This window comes from Pinus tabuliformis, chromosome Q (genome assembly GCF_031772625.1).
Source record: "Pinus tabuliformis cultivar Carrire ecotype Pingquan chromosome Q, CPIR1, whole genome shotgun sequence".
In the NCBI taxonomy this organism is placed as follows: domain Eukaryota; kingdom Viridiplantae; phylum Streptophyta; class Pinopsida; order Pinales; family Pinaceae; genus Pinus; species Pinus tabuliformis.
Genome location: NC_142296.1, coordinates 553,627,510 through 553,643,371, shown reverse-complemented (window position 1 = coordinate 553,643,371; position 15,862 = coordinate 553,627,510).

Here is a 15,862-nt window from a genome sequence, read left to right as displayed (position 1 = left end):
CTTCGTGGGTGAATCACTTCGGGTCTCTTCTTCATAATCATATGAAGGATCAGATGCCATAACTTCTGATGGAAAAATTGGCTTGGAAAAATAGGTGTTTATGTGTCAAACTATGTTGGACTGCCTTTGATGATTGTTTAACCTCTGCTACCAAGGGAAAATAGTGAAACAAGGGACTGTTAGGAGAGGGAAAAATAATGGGAATTTAGGGACCGTTGGGACAGAGTTAGCTAGGGAAAAAAAGGGACACTATGGGAGTTTTTTAAAGGGTTAGGGTTTGGGATTTTACAATTAGGATTTTGGGAAAGGGAACTTGGGATAGGGGATTAGTGAATTTAGGGGGGTTGGGGAACTTAGGGTACAATGAAATTCAGGGATAAATGGGATAGGGGAGTAATGGAGGGATGATGAGCTTGGTAGCAAAATAGGTTTTCAAACCCTAGGTAGCAAGTTTTTTAAAATAATAGGTTTTTATTACTTCTCACAAGCACCATAAAAAACACACCATCAAACCATCGTCAAAATTAGATGAAATACAACTTTGAAGAGTGTACCTACTTGTATGAAGACCGTTCCAAGAAATTTCGGGCAATTAGAGCGAGTTTGGAAGTTTTTTGGTCTCTTTGGCTATGTGCGCCACGCAGCACGCCCAATGCGCCATGCCCCACCAGTGCACCATGCCTGTGCAAAAATACACTGTGTTCTGAGGCCCAGTGCGCCATGCCTCACCAATGCGCCACGCCTCCTGCCCAGTGCACAACGCCGATCACCAGGAGCAATTTTCACCAACATTTTTCCTCTTGCTCAATGAAATCACTTTGTCTTACTTGTCCTTTTCAAATGAACTTTACAAATGAAGGCATTGCTTATAAACCAAGAGATTTTGAAATTTTGGCTCATGAAACCCCTTTTATAATGTTTTGGATTTGACTTTATCTTTAAACTTTGTTTTTGAACCTTTTCACTGCTTTTTTCACTTTGTAATGAATTTAATGACCTGAGCTTGTTTGTTTTTGTAGGTGTTGGGAAACAAAAACTTTCATGATTTTGTACAATAAATGCTAAATACTCTGTTTTTTCCTCAAAACGGAGTTTTGAGGAAAAACACATTTTCAAATGCTTGGTGATAAAATTTATTGATGTTGCAACCTCCTCATGGCCTGCTGGCAATTATTGGACATTTTAACACATTTTTTTTACAAAACCCTAATGAAACCCTAGACCTATTTGACAATGAAACCCTAAAGACAACCTTTGCAATTTTCAAGATAAAAAGAAGACTGTGTATGTTTCTAAATGAACAAACATGAGCCAGCAGGTAGATAACATGAGGGAAACTGGAGGAATGCCACTGTCGTCAGATGATCTATGCACCTAATGGAATGCAAATGACTGGCGGGACACCTAACATGAAATGAAACAAGAGGATTTGATCTCTGACGGAGGGATGACATTATCGACTCTAACACCATGGACCTCATGGCCAAAAAACTTTCTATAAATTGAGGGTCTAGCCCCAAGGGACTTTCTTTTGAAATTTTCTTCCAAGGATAGACTCTTCCAATCTCTGGGTTAGTTTTGATCAGCTCTCCTTCTCCTAATTTAAGCTTTGATCTAGTTATCATTTAATAGAAAAATCCAGTGCAAGCTTGTCTAACCTTAAACAACCTAGGAGCTTTGATACCACTTGATCTGAAAATCACTCGTGAATGATCTGAGTTAATTAATGAAGGTATTACAGACTCATGTGCTAGGGTTTATCTATGTTATTTTAAGCAATGGATCGATAAGATTGCGAAATACACTGACACTTGAAACAGTAAGAGGAACATAGTAAGAAAATACAGAACACAACAAATTTAATAAGGAGTTCACCCAATCCTCTTGGGCTACGTCTCCTGGTCCAACTTTAGTGGTGGCCTTTTCTATTGTGTCTTAAAGTACATATTTTACAATAAGGAGCTCAATTTGAGTCTCACTTAATAGATAATGATCAGTAGGGTGGTACTTGGATTCCCCAAGCCTTTGGAGTACACAGACTCCCCCTTACTGTATCCCGACCTCAACTGGTCTCAATGGTATGAGGCCAATTTTGGACTCAATACGAGATGGGTATACATAGAGGAGTTGCTTGAACCTCTCAAGCCCTCTCTGGAGTTCTCAGACTCTCTCTATCTCTGTCTACTTGATGCTGCCTTTGCTCTGTAGGTCAGATCGACTTCTCTGTTCTCCGTAATTTGCTTGTTTCTTTACTTTTGTTCCCCCCTGTTCTTTTTTTTTTCATGGCTTAAAGCCAATCTGATCCCTGACTATTCATTTCCTCTTCCTGGCTCTCTAGATCACCTACCTCTGTTCGCCAGAATTCCCCTGCTCCGTGTCATCATCGTTGTGTAACACTGCATAGAGAGGTGGCCACTTGTCGCCTTACGGACAGAGTGTCATTTTTCTTTTGAACGGTCATTATTTCAGTTACTCCAGGATTTTCCTGTGAAACTGATTATCCTGCTAGCTCATCGGTCATGTCAGACCTCAAATCTTTATGTGCCTCAATCTATTTTCCTATCGAATCTAGTCATCCATCAGGTTAATTCTCCGCCATTGATCTGGAGCCTCCTGATCCTACAGTCTCCGTTTATATCGCGCAGTTAAGTTGCTCAACTGTTACTCACCCGATGTAAGTGGTTTTCTCTCTCATCTACTAGACATGCGTCGCCCGGTGTATGGCATCATGCTGAACTCGGCCAAACCCGCGTACCTCTCGAAGTGCACGTGATATCCTGTGTTATGAAACCAGCTCACAAAAAGATAGAAAAGATATATCAACGCCTTAGAATTCAGCCTCTTCGAGGGGGCAACCTCCTTTACATTACATAAATGAAAAATTCTTGGATGATTCAAATGACAAAACCTCCTTTCTATATATAGGAGTCTAAGGAGTCACAATATAATCCAACCAACCTAACAATAATAATATAAAGGCACAAAAATAACAATAGAGGGATTCTATGGGGCACAATAATAACAATATGGGGACAATAGGGGCACAACAATATTAATAAGGGATACAACTACAATAGTAATGGGGTAATAACTAGTATTATAGGGACCTAACATGCCCCTCTCCTTCAAAAAAGTGTTTTCCTCAACGCTTGAGTAGTTCTAGATGCTTCTATATAAAATTCTCATCCTCCCATGTGGAATCTTCAGTGGATAAGTTCTTCCACTTGATGAGATACTCCAAAATTGATCGATTTCATAGCTGTCGAGTTCTTATTTCTATGACTGCTTCCAGTTCCAATATAATTTTTCCTTCCTCGTCAAGTTCTGGCAATATTGTTTGAACTAGGAGCTTGTCTCCTATAACCTTCTTTAAACATGAAACATGGAAAACTGGGTGCACTCGAGAAGCTGCAAGAAGCTCCAATTTGTATGCCATAGTACCAATCTTTTGCAACACCTTGTACAGACCATAATATTTTGGTGATAATTTATTATCCTTCTTAGCTTGCTTGAGGGACATTTGTTTATATGGTTGTAGTCGTAGGAATACCCAATCAACTACATCAAAACTTCTTTCGCTACGATGTTGATCTACCTGTTGTTTCATTCTATTCTGCACCAACACAAGGTTATCCTTTAAGAGTTGGAGGACTAGTTGTTTATGCCTGATATGATGTTCCACTGCTTGAACCTTAGAATTTTCTCTTAAATATGATGTGATGGATGGTGGTTTATATCCATAAAGTGCCATAAATGGGGTCATTTTTGTTGCTGTATGGAAGGAAGTGTTATACCACCATTTATCCAGAGGCAACCATTTGATCCATTGTGTCTGTTTACCAGATACAAAGCAATGAATATATCCTTCCAAACATTTGTTTACTATCTCAATTTCCCCATCAGATTGAGGATGATAAGATGAGCTATGATTTAATTGAGTACCGAGACAAGAAAATAATTTTGTCCAAAAATTTCAAATGAAAATGGGATCTCTGTCACTTACAATAATCTTTGGGTTTCCATGTAGCTTTTGAATTGTTTCCATAAATGCAGTAGAAAATGTACTGGCTTTAAATGGATGTGATAATGCACAAAAGTGTGCATACTTGGTAATTCTATCAACTACCACCATGATGACACTCTTTCCCTCAGACTTGGGTAAACCTATGATAAAATCCATTGAAACCTCCTCCCAACGTTGGCTTGGAATGGATAAAGGTTATAATAGACTCGGGTTCTTAATTGTTTCAACTTTATTTTGTTGGCAAACCAAACATTCCACCACAAACTTTGAATATCTAATTTAAGGCCATCCCAAAAAAATTCCTTCTTAACCCCGTGGTAAGTTTTTAAAAATCCTGAGTGCGCTCCTAAGGGAGAAGTGTGCAATTCCATAAGAATCTTTTGTTTGAGTTGGGAATTATTACAGAGGTATAAATGGTCTTTAAACCATAATGAATCATTTTGCCAGCTAAATGTATCAGATGTACTGGAATCTTTTTGTAACTTTTGAATAAGTTCCCACACTTCTTCATCATTCTTCCATTCCTCATTTCGTTTATCCAATCTAGTTGGATAATAGAAATGGCGCACAACAATGCTTCCACACCGTCATCCTTTCTTGAGAGTGCATCTGCCACCACATTTTGCTTCCCTTTTTTGTAGATGATTTCAAATTCATAACCCAACATCTTTGTGACCCAATTTCATTGTTCTTCATAGGATAATCTTTGTTCTAAAAAGTATTTAAGGCTATCATGATCCGTTTTTACCTTGAAGTGTCTTCCCATTAGGTAGGGTCACCATTTCTTAAGTGCATGTAGTATTTCCAACATTTCCTTCTCATAAATAGCTTTTTGTAAAAACTTTCCCTTGATTGGAAAACTTTCAAAAGCAATGGGTCTTTCATCTTGCATTAAAACAACACCAATTCCATTTCCTGAAGAATCACATTCCACAATAAAGGTTTTTGTGAAGTCCAGTGTAGCTAAGACCGGTTCTTTGCACACTGCCTCTTTAAAATGTTCGAAGGCCTTTGTTGCTTCTGGAGTTCATGAAAATGCATCTTTCTTCAATAATGTTGTTAGAGGTGCTGCTATTGTCCCATAATTCTTAACAAACTTGCGATAATACCCTGTCAACCTGAGAAATCCTCGGAGATGCTTTATGGATGTGGGGATTTTCCATTTCTTAATGGATTTAATTTTGATAAGGTCTACCTTAACTCCTTCATGAGATACAATATGACCTAGATATTCCACCTCTTGTACTCCAAAGAAACATTTAGATCTTTTTGCATATAATTGTTTCTCCTCCAATAGTTGTAGCACCCTGTCAACATGTTCAACATGATTCTTCCAAGACTTACTATATATTATTATATCATCAAAACATACTAACACAAATTTTCTAATGAAGGGTTTGAAAATTGAATTCATCAAACCTTGAAATGTAGAAGGTGCATTGGTAAGGCCAAAAGGCATGACCAAAAACTCCTAATGACCCTCATGAGTTCTAAATGTTGTTTTTGGAATGTCTTCAGTCTTCATTCTGATTTGATGATATCCTGAATGAAGATCCAACTTGGTGAAGTAAATTGATCCATGCAATTCATCCAGTAATTCATCAATGACAAGAATGGGAAACTTATATTTAATAGTGAGCTTGTTGAGCTCCCTATAATCCAGACACATGCGCCATGATCCATCCTTCTTGTGCACCAATACTATTGGAGCAGAGAAAGAACTTTGACTAGGTTGAATTATACGAGCCTCTAGCATTTCTGCAACCATACGTTCAATTTCACTCTTTTGGGCATAGGGATATCTGTACGACCTGATGTTTGGAGGAACACTTCCTGAAATCAGATGAATAGCATGATCATGATCACGAATAGGTGGGAGACCTTTGGGAGTCTTGAATACCTTGGAATGATTGTCCAAGACTTTTTAGAGATCTGGAGAAATATATGATTTCGATGTGGAAACATCTAGTGAACATAACTGTGCAATTACACCTCTTTGTTCCTTTTTTAGAAGCTTTGTCATACCATTAGAGCTGATTATCTTTCCCGGTTTCCCTGTAATACCCCTTAATTCAACTTCCTTTCCTTCCGCAAAAAATTTAATGAAAATTTCTTGAAAATTAAAAGCTATTGTATCCAAGGATTATAGCCATTAGACTCCTAGTACAACATCAACTCCTCCCATTGGAATGGAATGTTGGCATTATGATACATATGTTGTACTTGATGGCAACCCACTCATCTCAGATAATAAATTATATGCAGAGAAAAGTTTATTTCATGTAGAGAAAAGTTCACGCACTTTTATGCAGAGAAAAGTTTATTTCATGTAGAGAAAAATTTCACGCACTTTCATGCAAGGAAAAGTGTGTATATGTTGGAGAACTTACCTTTGGTCCATGGTAGTTAGTCCTTGGTATTTGAACCTATGAGGAAAAGCGCGTATATGTTGGAGAACTTACCTTTGGTCCATGGTAGTTAGTCCTTGGTATTTGAACCTATGGTTTTGGACCATGGTACTTCGTCAAAAGTGTTGATCTCACGTACTTTCATGGTTGGTTCATGGTATTAGTCCAACAGTTTTTTGATCCTATGGTTTTGGCCCGTGGTATTGTGAAAGGCCTAAGCCTATATAAAGCAAAGGAGATCACTTGGCTAATTCATTCTTGCAAATCGAATATCTTAAGATCTGAAATATTGGGTTATTGTTTTAAAAGTTTGATCTATGAAAGGGAAGTTGAAAGCAAATCTATGAAGGGTGATCTCTCGAGCGCTGCAGCTGCGGAAGTGCGGAGGCGCCACAGAAGGCACAGTGCGGAGGCACCACAGAAGGCGCAGTGCGGAGATGCCACAGAAGGCACAGTGTGGAGGCGCCACAGAAGGCGCAGTTTAGAGGCGCCACAGAAGGCGCAGTGCGGAGACGCCACAGAGGCGCCACAGAAGGCGCAGTGCGGAGATGCCACAGAGGCGCCATAGAAGGCGCAGTGCGGAGGTGCCACAGAAGGCGCAGTGCGGAGACGCCACAGAGGCGCCACAGAAGGCGTAGTGTGGAGGCGCCACAGAAGGCGCAGTGCGGAGACGCCACAGAAGGCGCAGTGCAGAGGCGCCACAGAAGGCGCAGTGTGGAAGACGCCACAGAGGCGCCACAGAAGGCGCAGTGCGGAGGCGCCATAGAAGGCACAGTGTGGAGGCGCCAGAGAAGGCGCAGTGCGGAGGCGCCACAGAAGGCGCAGTGCGGAGATGCCACAGAGGCGCCACAGAAGGCGCAGTGCGGAGACGCCACAGAGGCGCCAGAGAAGGCGCAGTGCGGAGGCGCCACAGAAGGCGCAGTGTAGAGGCGCCACAGAAGGCGCAGTGCGGAGGCGCCACAGAAGGCGTAGGTGCAGTGGTCGCGGTGCCACAGAAGGCGCAGGTGCGGAGGTAGTACATATATCCACAGATCTATACCAGTGAAGTTGCGATCCCTGCTTAAAATTTTTTTTAACTGCCTTTGACTATTCTGAAGGGTTTTGGGTGCATAACTGATGTTTGGTTACTGGTATTGAGTTCAGATCGCAGCATGATTAATGACTTATCTTTATGTACTAGATCTAGTTGATAACTCTCATAATATCATTGTATATGTATGGATCTGGTTATTGGGTGATTCAGAAGGTTGTTTGATTATGAGCTTCAATGTTGTTGTTGGATCCAGTTTGAAAATTTATGAAAAGTGGTCCTTGAAAGAAAAGAAGTAGGGGGTTGTAGCTCCCTTCCAGGAGAGACTGGAAAACGAGAGAGAGTTGTAGCTCTCTGCAGGTTGCAGCCTGCGTACTGGTAAAGGACTGCACCAGTACAAAACCATTGTAAAAGGAGTTTCTAATTTGAAAGAAGAAAGAGACATATTGCAGCAGGTGGTTTTCACCCACATTGGGTTTCCACCTTACATCTTGTGTTCTTTGGTGTGACTATCTGTTTTCTTTGTTCATGCTCATTATTTTATGGTACTGACATGAAAAAATAATTCAAAGAATAAATAAGGAAGATTTATTAAAAGAACTTGATAATACTGATTCACCCCCCCTCTCAGTATTATTTCCAACAATTGGTATCAGAGCAAGTCGTTCAGAGAAGCTTGATCGCTTGAAGGAAGATCATTCATCATGAGCAACTACGAGAGGGAAGCATCAATCAGGCCACCAATTTTTGATGGGACAAACTTCAATTATTGGAAGGTAAGAGTTACTGCCTATCTTCAATCTCTTGGTACAGAAGTTTGGGATATCATAGATACAGGCTACACTTTTCCTTCAGCTACTCCTACAGATACGGCCGAAAAGAAGAAATATGAAACAAATGCTAAAGTAGTCAATACTCTGCTGGGATGCTTATCTCAAACAGAATTCGTGAAGGTTATGCAATATAAATCCGCAAAAGAAATATGGGACAAGATTGTCTTGAGCTACGAAGGAGATGAACAGGTAAAGCGTGCTAAACTTCAAACCCTTAGGATTCAGTATGAGAATCTCAGAATGTATAATGATGAAAGTGTGGCTAACTATTTCCTTCGGGTAGATGAGATTGTTAATTGCATGAAAAACTTGGGTGAAGAAATAAGGCTATTGTGGTTGAAAAAGTTCTAAGATCATTGTCCCCCAAGTTTGAATCTAAAGTGTCTGCAATAGAAGAAAAGGAAAATCTACGAATTCTTACTATGTCTCAGCTACACGGAATTCTAACTGCTTATGAAATGAGAAAGGGAGGTCCATCAGACAGAAGAGAAGCTGCTTTCAAGGCTTCAGGCAAAGGAGACTATTATGAAGCAAGTCACGTGCCCGAAGAAGAAGAAGAAGAATCAAATTTTGTCAGAAATCTTCAAAGGGGAACTGGAAGGTTCAGAGGTAAGTTACCTTTTAAATGTTTTGCTTGTGGAAGAGTAGGTCATTATGCTGCAAAATGTCCTTATAAGGATAAAGGAAAGGAACCTGCTAGATGGAACAAGAAACAGAGTGCAAACAAGAAAAGTTACTACACTCATGAAGATAGTGATGGTCTATCGATTAGTGATGAAGATGAACAAGGTAATGACTATAAACTGTTAATGGCATTTTAAGATGATGATTATATGGATGCTATAGATGTGGATAGCCTTTTTGAAGAAATTACTAGACTCAAGAGATGTATAGAAGAAAAAAATATGATCATTGATACTCTACAATTTCAAATTGATGAAAAGGAAAAACATCTTGAAAAATTAGAAGGTGAAATTGTTGGTCTTAGAAAAGAGATTGAGAAAACAAAAGCTATCAATCTTAAGTTTGTCAAAGGATCTGAAACTTTGGATGAGATTATCAATGTACAGCGTTCTCCACTAAACAAGACAGGTCTGGGCTATAATGGAGAAACTTCTCAAGCAACCACTTCAAAAAGTTATCTTGATGCAGCAAGAAGGAATGAGCAAAAGCACAATGAAGACCATCGGGCAAGGCAGGGACGAATTGCAAACAGAGACTATCAAGGGAAATCCGTTTTAAGGATGAACAAAAGCTACAACCAGCCACAGGGAAAATCTTCTCAATTTAGTTCAAGAATGGATGACAATAGAAATTACAATCATTTGGCCGATAGATTTGATAACCGCAGAAATTTCTTCAATGGACAATGTTTCTCTTGCCATAACTTTGGTCACAAAGCAGCTCAATGTGTTGCATATAAAACAATCATGACTAGAGAATCTCAAAAACAAAGAAGTATGATCGAGATTACAAAAAGGACCTATAACAACCTTTCGGCTCTTGAAAATGAAGTTGAATGTTCTATTTGCAATAAATTTGGTCATGAAGATTCTGAATGCAGGAGCAAGTTTCAGCAGACAAAGGAACAAGCCTCAAACACCAAAACATGGAGAATAAAGGAACCAAAAACAGAAAGATGTGGGATAGCATTCTATGCAGAGGGATAGGAAAATCTATGGTACATTGACAGTGGATGTTCGAAGCATATGACAGGTGATAAAGAAAAACTTGAGTCATATTCTGCTCTAGAAAAGGGAAAGAAAGTTTCTTTTGGAAATGATACTCCTGCAACTATAAAAGGAAAAGGCACTGCTCAGTTAAAAGAAAAGGTCAAGGCTGGAAATGTTTTGTATGTTGATGGATTGAAACATAATCTTCTAAGTGTCAGCCAGATGTGTGATCAAGGAACCGAGGTGATATTTAGAACAAATGGATATCTTGTTCGTGATCTTGATACAGGTAAAATGGTGATCAAAGGTAAAAGAACTCCAAATAATCTATACGTATTTGAAGAAGGACAACAACAATGCTCTCTAAGCAAGGATGATGAACACTGGCTATGGCATCAAAGGTTGGGGCATCTAAGCTTTTCACAAATAAGGAAAGCATGCAAATATCAGGCAGTTCGCGATCTTCCAGATATCAAAATTCCAGACAATACCATATGCAAATCATGTCAGTTTGGAAAGAAAACCAGAACTAATTTTCCAGAGAAGGAAGGATCAGCTAGCATACCTCTTGAGCTAGTACATACAGATACATGTGGTCCATTCAGAAAAAGAACACCTCGAGGAGAAGAATACTTGATATTATTCATTGACGATTTCTCCAGGTTTGTCTGGTTAGGACTAATGAAGCACAAAGATGAAGCATTCGAAAAATTCAAATCCTTCAAAGCCTTGGTTGAAAATGAATCAGGATACAAAATTAAGTGCCTCAGATCTGACAGAGGTGGGGAGTTTACCTCGAATGAATTTTTCGATTTCTGTGAAGAACATGGGATAAGAAGAGAATTCTCTACAGCTAGAACTCCTCAGCAAAATGGAGTTGTGGAAAGAATGAACAGAACAGTCCAACAAATGGATCGTGCTATGCTTGATGAGTCGGGTACTCCCGCAACTTTCTGGGGTGAAGCTGCACATGCTGCGGTTTTTATTCTCAACAAAACAAATGTCCGTGTTAATAGCACTCAAACCCCTCATGAGCTCTGGTGTGGTGAGACTCCTTCGGTGAAGCACTTCAAAATCTTTGGGAGCAAATGTTATATTAAGAATACTGATGAGCAACTTGGCAAACTTGAACCTAGAGTAGATGAAGGCATTCTTCTTGGTTATTCTCCACATAGAAAAGCATACAAGTGCTACAATAAAAGACTTGGCAGAATTGTTGATAGCATTGATGTAGTGGTTGATGAGAAGGGATACATTCCTAGGCAAGTACATCATGAAGACATCAAAGAAGATGAAGGCTACCCTCAAAGACAGAATGATGAAGAAGAAGAACCTCAAGAAGAACCAGAGGAGCAGACAAGAATAGAAGAGAAGACTCCATCCAAATATGTTCAGAAGAATCATCTAGAATCTTAGATTGTGGGGCAGAAAGAAGCAGGTGTACAAACAAGAAGAACAATTGCAGAAGCTTCAAGCTATTTGGCATTACTCTCTTCCACTGAACCACAAAATGTGAAAGAGGCATGCAAAGATGAATGTTGGGTCAAAGCAATGGATGAAGAACTTGAGAAGATCGAAAAGAACAACACTTGGGAGCTGGTTCCTAGACCAAAGGATAAGAATGTTATAGGAACAAAATGGGTCTTCAAAAATAAATTGAATGAAAATGGAGAAGTAATTAGAAACAAGGCCAGACTTGTTTGTAAAGGGTATGCGCAGTAAGAAGGAATAGATTTTGAAGAAACTTTTGCTCCTGTTGCAAGACTTGAGGCCATCCGAATGTTCCTTGCTCTCTCAAGCTTTCAAAACTTCAAAGTATTTCAAATGGACGTGAAATCAGTCTTTCTGAATGGAGACTTGGAAGAAGAAGTATACATTGAGCAGCCAGATGGTTTCATTCTTGGAAATGATCCAAATCTTGTATGCAGATTGAAAAAGGCTCTCTATGGCCTCAAACAAGCTCCAAGGGCTTGGTACTATCGTTTGGACAAATATCTTCATCAACAAGGTTTTTCAAAAGGATCAGCAGACATCAATCTTTATATAAAAGTTGAAAATGACAAATTGTTGATACTTGTTGTGTATGTAGATGACATTATCTTTGGCAGCAATGAAGAAGCTATGAGTCAAAGCTTTGCCTTGGTGATGCAGAAAGAATTCGAAATGTCCTTGTTGGGAGAACTGACATATTTTCTTGGTTTGCAAATCCAACAAAATGAAGGAGGGATCTTCTTGTCTCAAACCAAGTATCTCAAGCAGATTTTGAAGAAATATGGTATGGAAGAAGAAAAACCAGTATGTACACCCATGGTCACAGGATGTAACCTCAGTGCAAATGATGAATCAGCAGTAGTGCACCAACCAACTTACAGATCTATGATTGGAAGTCTACTTTATTTGACAGGTACCCGACCAGACATCATGCATGCAGTGGGAATAGTTGGAAGATTTCAGGCAAATCCAAAGGAAACTCATCTTCAGGCAGTAAAGAGAATCTTCAATTATCTTCAAGGGACTCAAAACTATGGCTTATGGTATCCTAGAGATACAGATCTCACACTTCATGCTTATACAGATGCAGATTGGGCCGGAAGCGTGGATGACAGGAAAAGCACAAGTGGTGGTGCATTCTTTATGGGTTCCAGATTAGTATCCTGGTTCAGCAAGAAACAGAGTTCGATTGCCTTGTCTACAGCTGAAGCAGAATATGTTGCTGCTGCATCTTGCTGCACTCAACTCCTTTGGATGATGCAGACCTTGCAGGATTTTCAAATCACTTGTACACCACCCATCTCCATCTTATGTGATAATACAAGTGCAATCAGCATTTCAAAGAACCCAGTCATGCATTCAAAAACCAAGCACATACCAATTAAGTATCACTTTCTCCAGGAACAAGTGCTTGAACAAAAGGTCAAGTTGGAGTATGTTCCTTCTAAGGAACAGGTTGTTGATATACTCACCAAACCATTGCCTAGGGAGACCTTTGAATACCTCAGGAGAAAGCTGGGGGTTGTTGATGCATCATCTTGTTATTGAATCTCTTCTGATTGTTGGTTGTACACAAGGTTCATCTGAAGCATATGCGTACATGTGGTGGGTTGCGGATTGGTCAAATATCGAATGGCATAGGTTCAGGGGGAGCATATCATGCATTGTTGGCATTATGGAGGAAGTACACAATGAGATCATGGATGCTGGTCTGAATATTGCTGCAATACGTCTCTATCTCTTTCATGGTCATGGATTATGGTTCTTCTTTGCAGATCTAGTTTATAGTCAGGGGGAGCATGTTCTTAGGGGGAGCATAACCCTTTGCCCTTGATGTCAAAGGGGGAGAGTGATTGGTTGTTGTTGCCATCAAGTCCAAAGGGGGAGATTTTTGGCCTTATGATACATATTTTGTACTTGATGGCAACCCACTCATCTCAGATAATAAATTATATGTAGAGAAAAGTTTATTTCATGTAGAGAAAAGTTCACGCACTTTTATGCAGAGAAAAGTTTATTTCATGTAGAGAAAAGTTCACGCACTTTTATGCAGAGAAAAGTTTATTTCATGTAGAGAAAAAGTTCACGCACTTTCATGCAAGGAAAAGCACGTATATGTTGGAGAACTTACCTTTGGTCCATGGTAGTTAGTCCTTGGTATTTGAACCTATGAGGAAAAGCGCGTATATGTTGGAGAACTTACCTTTGGTCCACGGTAGTTAGTCCTTGGTATTTGAACCTATGAGGAAAAGCGCGTATATGTTGGAGAACTTACCTTTGGTCCATGGTAGTTAGTCCTTGGTTTTTGAACCTATGGTTTTGGACCATGGTACTTCGTCAAAAGTGTTGATCTCACGTACTTTCATGGTTGGTTCATGGTATTAGTCCAACAGTTTTTTGATCCTATGGTTTTGGCCCGTGGTATTGTGAAAGGCCTAAGCCTATATAAAGCAAAGGAGATCACTTGGCTAATTCATTCTTGCAAATCGAATATCTTAAGATCTGAAATATTGGGTTATTGTTTTAAAAGTTTGATCTATGAAAGGGAAGTTGAAAGCGAATCTGTGAAGGGTGATCTCTCGAGCGCTGCAGCTGCGGAAGTGCGGAGGCGCCACAGAAGGCGCAGTGCGGAGGCGCCACAGAAGGTGCAGTGCGGAGACGCCACAGAAGGCGCAGTGTGGAGGCGCCACAGAAGGCGCAGTGCAGAGGCGCCACAGAAGGCGCAGTGCGGAGACGCCACAGAGGCGCCACAGAAGGCGCAGTGCGGAGACGCCACAGAAGGCGCAGTGCGGAGACGCCACAGAGGTGCCACAGAAGGCGCAGTGCAGAGGCGCCACAGAAGGCGCAGTGCGGAGACGCCACAGAGGCGCCACAGAAGGCGCAGTGCGGAGGCGCCACAGAAGGCATAGTGCGGAGGCGCCACAGAAGGCGCAGTGCGGAGACGCCACAGAGGCGCCATAGAAGGCGCAGTGCGGAGGCGCCACAGAAGGCGCAGTGCGGAGACGCCACAGAGGCGCCACAAAAGGCGCAGTGCGGAGGCGCCACAGAAGGCGCAGTGCGGAGGCGCCACAGAAGGCACAGTGCGGAGGCGCCACAGAAGGCGCAGTGCGGAGGCGCCACAGAAGGCGCAGTGCGGAGACGCCACAGAGGCGCCACAGAAGGCGCAATGCGGATACGCCACAAAGGCGCCATAGAAGGCGCAGTGCGGAGACGCCACAGAGGCGCCACAGAAGGCGCAGTGCGGAGGTGCCACAGAAGGCGCAGGTGCGGTGGTCGCGGCGCCACAGAAGGCGTAGGTGCGGAGGTAGTACAGATATCCGCAGATCTATACCAGTGAAGTTGCAATCCCTGCTTAAAATTTTTTTTAACTGCCTTTGACTATTCTGCAGGGTTTTGGGTGCATAACTGATGTTTGGTTACTGGTATTGAGTTCAGATAAAAGCATGATTAATGACTTATCTTTATGTACTAGATCTAGTTGATAACTCTCATAATATCATTGTATATGTATGGATCTAGTGATTGGGTGATTCAGAAGGTTGTTTGATTATGAGCTTCAATGTTGTTGTTGGATCCAGTTTGAAAATTTATGAAAAGTGGTCCTTGAAAGAAAAGAAGTAGGGGGTTGTAGCTCCCTTCCAGGAGAGACTGGAAAACGAGAGAGAGTTGTAGCTCTCTGCAGGTTGCAGCCTGCGTACTGGTAAAGGACTGCACCAGTACAAAACCATTGTAAAAGGAGTTTCTAATTTGAAAGAAGAAAGAGACATATTGCAGCAGGTGGTTTTCACCCACATTGGGTTTCCACCTTACCTCTTGTGTTCTTTGGTGTGACTATCTGTTTTCTTTGTTCATTCTCATTATTTTATGGTACTGACATGCAAAAATAATTCAAAGAATAAATAAGGAAGATTTATTAAAAGAACTTGATAATACTGATTCATCCCCCCTCTCAGTATTATTTCCAACATGGAAAGCATTGGGCTAGTCAATACATATTCTCCCATGGATAGCTTGATATTATGGCACTTTCCAGAGCAATTTATTTTTCCTCCATTTTCAACCATCACTTGACACTCTGGTGCTGGATATAGGAAGCAATTCAATTCTTTTGCTACCTTACAATGAATAAAATTGTGGGTACTTCCTGAATCAATCAACACTATTACCTTTTTCTTCTTGATTTGTCCTTCTATCTTAATGGTTTGAGGAGTGGTAATTCTATCCAATGCATTACAAGATATGGTCAGATTCATTTCTTCTTTATCTAGGTTTTTTTCCTAGAGTATATCCTCTTCTTTTGACCTTTCTTTCTCCTTTTCTTTTTCCTCTTCACAATCTATGTAGAATAATTTGTTCTCAGCACACTTATGACCTTTAGTGTATTTTCTATCACAATTTTAACA